The sequence below is a fragment of the Geotrypetes seraphini genome, chromosome 1, assembly GCF_902459505.1.
Source record: "Geotrypetes seraphini chromosome 1, aGeoSer1.1, whole genome shotgun sequence".
In the NCBI taxonomy this organism is placed as follows: Eukaryota; Metazoa; Chordata; class Amphibia; order Gymnophiona; family Dermophiidae; genus Geotrypetes; species Geotrypetes seraphini.
The window spans coordinates 525,338,594-525,344,593 of NC_047084.1; the positions used below are offsets into that span (position 1 = coordinate 525,338,594).

The following is a 6,000-nucleotide window of genomic DNA, read 5'->3' on the forward strand; positions in this document are numbered from 1 at the left end:
TTACATTACATTAGTGACTTTTATTCAGCCTTAACCTTGCAGTTCTAGGCAGATTACAAAAGAGGTAAGCTGGACATTTCCAGGAGAATTACAGGATCAGGTACTAATTACAGGACTGTGACTTATTCAGAAATTTGCTAAGTATCATTAAGATGACCATTTTGAATGGTACCGTCCCATTTTTGGATCCCCTGTCCCATTGTCTCCACACACAGCTTCGGGACACCAAAATGTCCCATTTTTAGGGACAGCGTCCCGAAGCTGGTGCGCGGGGACAACGGGACAGGCGATCGCTTCCTGTCCCTCCCTGCCACCCAGAAAAAAAAAAAAGCCTCTCTCCAGGCCCAATTTAACCCCCCCCCCACCCCGGTCCGCCACCACTACTGCTCTGCTTACCTCCCTGCTGCTAATCGTGCCCAGAAGCCTTCTTCCCGACGTTAATTCTGACGTCGGAGAGGACATTCCGGGCCAGCCAATCGCTGCCTGGCTAGCCCGGAACATCCTCTCGGACATCAAAATTGGTATCAGGGAGGCTTCTGGGCGTGATTAGCAGCCCAGAGATAAGCAGAGCAGCAGGGGACCAGGGGTTTTTTAAATAGGGCCTGGAGGGATGCTTTTTTTTTGCGCGCGCAGAAAGGAGGGAGGCAGGCAAGCTGGCTGGCTTTGGCGCAGCAGGGAGGAGGTAGGTAGGCAGGCTTCGGAGGGGGACACAAAGTCTGAAAGGCAGTGAGGGGGACATGGGAAGGAGGCACTGGGGGCACTAAGGCCATGGGAAGGAGGCACTGAGGACACTAAGGCCATGGGAAGGGGCACTAAGGCCATGGGAAGGAGGCACTGGGAGCACTAAGGGCACGGGAAGGAGGCACTGGGGGCACTAACGACACGGGATGGAGGCACTGGGGGCACTAAGGCCATGGGAAGGGGCACTAAGGCCATGGGAAGGAGGCACTGGGGGCACTAAGGCCACGGAAAGGAGGCACTGGGGGCACTAAGGCCACGGGAAGGAGGCACTGGGGGCACTAAGGCCATGGGAAGGAGGCACTGGGGGCACTAAGGCCATAGGAAGGAGGCACTGGGGGCACTAAGGCCATGGGAAGGAAGGAGAGAATAGAAAGGGACAATTGTTGGGCCTGAGTGCAGAAAGAAAGAAATGAAAGAAAGGATTCACAGTCAGAAGGAAACGCAACCAGAGACTCATGAAATCACCAGACAGCAAAGGTAGGAAAAATTATTTTATTTTCAGTTTAGTGATCAAAATGTGTCAGTTTGAGAATTTTTATCTGCTATCTATATTTTCACTATATTTGTCTATTTTTTATAGTTAATGAGGTGACATTGCATATTTTAAAGTTATCTGCCTTGACATCTTTGAAACCCCCCAAGATAAATGATAATTAACATTTTCTCTGCGTATAGTGTGCTTTGTAGTTTTTTAAAAAATTTTATGGTTACCATTATGAATAAGATATAATGTGTACATGAAAAATGAATGGAAGAAATTGGGGGGGGGGGGGCTAGGGCAGGATTGGGGACCAGACTGACAATTAATAGATGTCCCCTTTTGATGAAAAAAATAAATGGTCACGTTAAGTATCATGCACCTGGTAACATGTAACTGCTAATAAAACAAAACTGAAAGACTTCGAGGTCAACATCACCCTCAAAGGTCAGGTAGTGTTCACAGCGAAACAGTCAATGTTGACTATCTCAAGTTAATACAAGCAAAATAAAGAGCTATCAAATAATAACCCAAGTAAACTGTCAAGGACATGTGTAACAAAAAAACATCTACCAGCAACATTCATGAATGGCCTTATTCGCAAACTTTATGGTATAAATGTGCACATATGAGTAGGATGATTGATTATGGTATAACTATGTCTGTATTGAAAAGCATCTTAGAAAATGCTAACTCTGTACTTAACAACTTTACAGAAGCTCATGTATTGCAACACCATTACAGAGGTTCATGTAAACCACTCTGACTTGACTCCCCAGTCATAATTAGCGGTATAGAAGCTTTAAATAAACATAAACAAACCTAGAGAATGACACAAGACAGAATTTGTCCCTGTCTCGGTGGATAACCACCGAAAAGCATCACGTATCATTCTTTAATGTCTATCTCAACCTCAGCCCTACTACACCAGCATTCTTCAATGCAAGGCTTGAGGATCTGTGGCTGTGCCCATTCATACTCGGATTCTTCTTTCTCTTCTTAAAGCAGGGGTCCCCAAAGTCCTTCCTTGAGGGCCGAATACAGTCAGGTTTTCAGGATTTCCCCAACGAATATGCATTGAAAGCAGTGCATGCACATAGATCTCATGCATATTCATCGGTGAAATCCTGAAAACCCGACTGGAGAAACTTTGGGGACCCCTGCCTTAAAGGATGGCATGGAGACAGTTTCCTTTGGTTAACCGCGGGGATAGCACAACTTTCAACGACCAGAGATAATCCAACAGAAAAACAAAGGGCCTCAGAAAGTTAAGTGCCGAGGATGCTATGGTACACACCGAGAAAGTCCTCCGCATGCAGCTTTTCCTGGTATCTCATTATCATTCATTACTCATTGAAAACGTGCAGCCTTCAAAAACAAAACAAAAGCTGTATGCCTGTCATCTTCTGCTGTAGGTCGTAATGACACAGAATGTTTATTAAAAAAAAAGATGACTGCCATATTACATCCAGCATACTCATAACCGCCATGAAACCATACAGAGACGTATAGTTAATGTCACATACATACACAGTGCATTTCACAGGTATATAACCAAGTGCATTTCCCAGGGACACAAAGGGCCGCTTTAATTAGGCTCGTCTCCCACTCTGCCATGTAGGACAGAGATGGATAAAAATCAAACTCAAAATCGAGAATAACTCAATACATCTGGCCTACACGGGCAGTGAAGAGGATGAGCAGGAGCTTGGGGAGCCGGTCGGTCACACAATGCCTCCCGCCTCATAATGACACACAGTCGTCAACTGTAGCTCCACTCTCTGCTCTGCCCGTCCTCAGATACTTTATACAGCCCTCATCAGATTTACCTGCAGCGTGTTAAGAGGTCCGAAACAAAGTGCGGCGGCGTCAGCAGGTGCTTCAGCCTCTCTTCTTCCGTCTGGCGGCCAGCCCTCGGTGTATCCACTTAACCATAAACACGGGAAGCCCACTCTTGTCTCCCTGAGGTGTTCTTTATTTTATCTTATCTTTTCCACCAGGCTCTCTCTCCGCTTGTGGTAAATGAATGTAAAGATGGCCAGAGGTGGGAGGGTTTAGACAGGAAAACGTTCCGAGTCAGAGGGGAACCCGGAGCGGAAGCCAGCCCTGCCCCTCCCTCCTCAAGCGGCCAAGAGAGCAGACGGCTCTGCAGAGGCCCTCCCTTTTCCTCCGCCTCTTCCTCCTCCTCTGCAGCTGAGGCTGGCGGTGGTAGGGACTCGGAGGAAGGTGGGAACAGGTTAAGTGACGGATGACGGAACGGCTACTCAGGAGACGGTCGCCTTGATTGACGTCCACAATAAGCCAATCGCGGCTAGGTTGATTGACTCGGTGGGCGGAGCAGTTGAACCCCTTCAGCAGCCGAGCCTTTCGCATTTCACTCTTTCTTCCTGGAAGAGCGCCGGACTGGGCGTTGGAGGAAAGGGCAGCAAGGAACGCAAAGCTCGACGTCCAGCAATATCAATACTGTAGTCAAGTATTTTGGGTGGAGCTAAGAACAGGAATCAACCAATGAGCTGTTTGTGGTTGTGGTTGCTCCGTAACGGCAAGCGACGCTGTGTGTGGATTGGTCACTGTGAACTGTAGTGATCGAGCTGAACTGATGCAGGCAGTCACTTTAGAAAGGGATTCTCAGATCTAATCTCTTTGGTTTTTTTCGAACTAATGATATCATACGTTTGCAGGGTTGGAGCAGGAGCAAGTAAGAGACAAGCAAGTTTTTAGCTGGAAATGTGTGGATTGTGGAAAAAGAATAATTGCCCAGGGCCCCCCTATCTAAAGCAGAAAAAAATGATGGGACTGAATAAAACGCGAACCTCTCGGACTTTACGGATCTTAACCGCACGCTGCACTTGTTGCGGTTTCTCACCCCACGGATCTGTACTGATAGTCTTAATAGAAACGAAAACAAAAAAGAAGACAAAACTCTGCACAAAACTAAATGGATAAACAAAGCAGAGTAGACCAGTTCTTCAAACTGAAGCTTTAAATGTCACCAGTAGGAAGTGAAACTAGAAAAACGGACCTGTTTCGGCTACATAACCTGTATCAGGAGGAGTGGCATAGCGAGAGTAGGGGGCACCCAGGGCGGAGGCGCACTTCAACGCCCCCCACCCCCACCATGCATGTGCACGCATGCTAGGAGCTCATTACAGTAGTATTTAAATGAGTTCGAGCGATGCACAAAAGGGAATCCCCCCCCCCCCACACACACACACACACACTCATTTCCAGTTGCCAATTACCGGAAGCTCTGGAGCTGCAGGTAACTATTGTGCGTGTGTTGTGTGTACACACACAACACTGGCACGCAGCCCTGCTGGCAGGGGGCCCTAAAACTGGATCCCCTGACACACCCATCAATAAGCACCCCCCCTTCTGATTTCCCCGACCACTCCCACCACCCCAAAACAAAATCCTAGGGGGGTGAGGTTGGGTCAGACCCCCCTACCCAGCTCGAGGACCCTCCACCAATGACAACATTCCGTACCTTTTGTCGAAAATCAAGCAGGAGGGATGCCCACTCCCTCCTGCCTTGAAGGGTCACCTATTCAAAATGGCAGCCCTTCCCCCTCTCGGTGTATCCTGGGATGCACTGAGAGGGCATCTAAGGTCCTGATTGGCTCAGGTGCCTAAGGTGAAATGAATGAGGTCTGTTTCTTGGTCCCAAAACTGCCCTACACACACCCTATCGCCTGGTCAGATATCTGGAGGCAATTTCCTTAGGTGAGAAGGATTCACAGAAGTCCCAAAGAGATTGCCTGTTTTATTATCAGTGTACATCCATTTATATATCTTTTTACATGGATCAGTGGTAACTATCACAGGAAAAGGGGGTTGAACAAGAGAGGGGAGGGGGTGCATGAGCAGGATATGTACTTCATTGTTTAAATCTAAAGGTGTTAAAAGCTTCCCTTATCACTCTCAAACGGTACATGGCGGTGGGGAGTCAAACCTCCATTGTTTCAAACAGATAACTTCTTTAACAAAATTAAATGACTTTTTCCCAAACCATCAAGAGAGTAAACACGAACAGTCTGCGTTTGATTACCTCCAGCACAGACAGAGACAAAAGACATAAGATATGTGTGTTCTTTTAAATGTGTCCTTTCAATCCCCTCTTACGTCATGAAAATGACATCATAAATGCACAGCATGAGCGTGGAGGGAGAGATATTCTAGATATGTCTCTTAAGGAGGGGTTTTAGGAGCTGTAAGATGAGTCAAACAGCGCAGGAACAGTCTAAAAATTATATAAGCAACAAGAGTGCAGATAATAATAAAGATTATAACAATAAGAAGGTATTTCACCAAGCCCTGCATCCAACTAAAATACAGATCCCAAGGATTAGATAAACCAGAATTATGTTTAAATTCAGCAGAGAGGTCTTCTAATTTTTTAATGGCCATAGTAACTTTACCCGTGGGACCTGTATTGTCAGGAATAAAGGTGCAACAGAATAAAGTACTGGGGAGAATTTTACAGACACCCCCCTTCTCTGCAAGGATCATATCCAGGGCCATGCGATTTTGGAAAGCCATCTGAGAAGTGGGGCCTAACTGATCAGCAATACCTTGCAAGGCGTCCCTAGAGTAATTCACAAAGCGTTGCTGATTATAATAAATGTAATTAATCCAATCAACATTCTTATTGATAGGAATAAGGGGCTCAAACCCAGCCTTAACCTGGTCTCGGGCCTTGAATTCATCTGGGACCCCTATAGCATCTATGTATACATGCGGATCAAAATTACCAAGGAGATCACGTTTATGTCTAGGCAAAG

The 6,000-nt window shown here is 46.6% G+C and overlaps 1 protein-coding gene across 7 annotated transcripts in view; it reads right to left on the minus strand.

Annotated features, from left to right (window-relative positions):
* Nucleotides 1–3,659, minus strand: part of CSNK1G3 (casein kinase 1 gamma 3) — a 276,242-nt gene extending 272,583 nt beyond the window's left edge. For 2 of the 7 annotated variants that reach the window (XM_033929004.1, XM_033929003.1), the window contains exon 1: nucleotides 3,049–3,652. The gene's annotated coding sequence lies outside the window, so the exon portion shown is untranslated. Of the gene's footprint in view, nucleotides 1–3,048 lie in introns of all 7 variants that reach the window. The other 5 variants (XM_033929001.1, XM_033928999.1, XM_033928997.1 and 2 more) reach the window with 5 other exon arrangements.
* Between the last annotated feature and the right edge of the window lie 2,341 nt (nucleotides 3,660–6,000).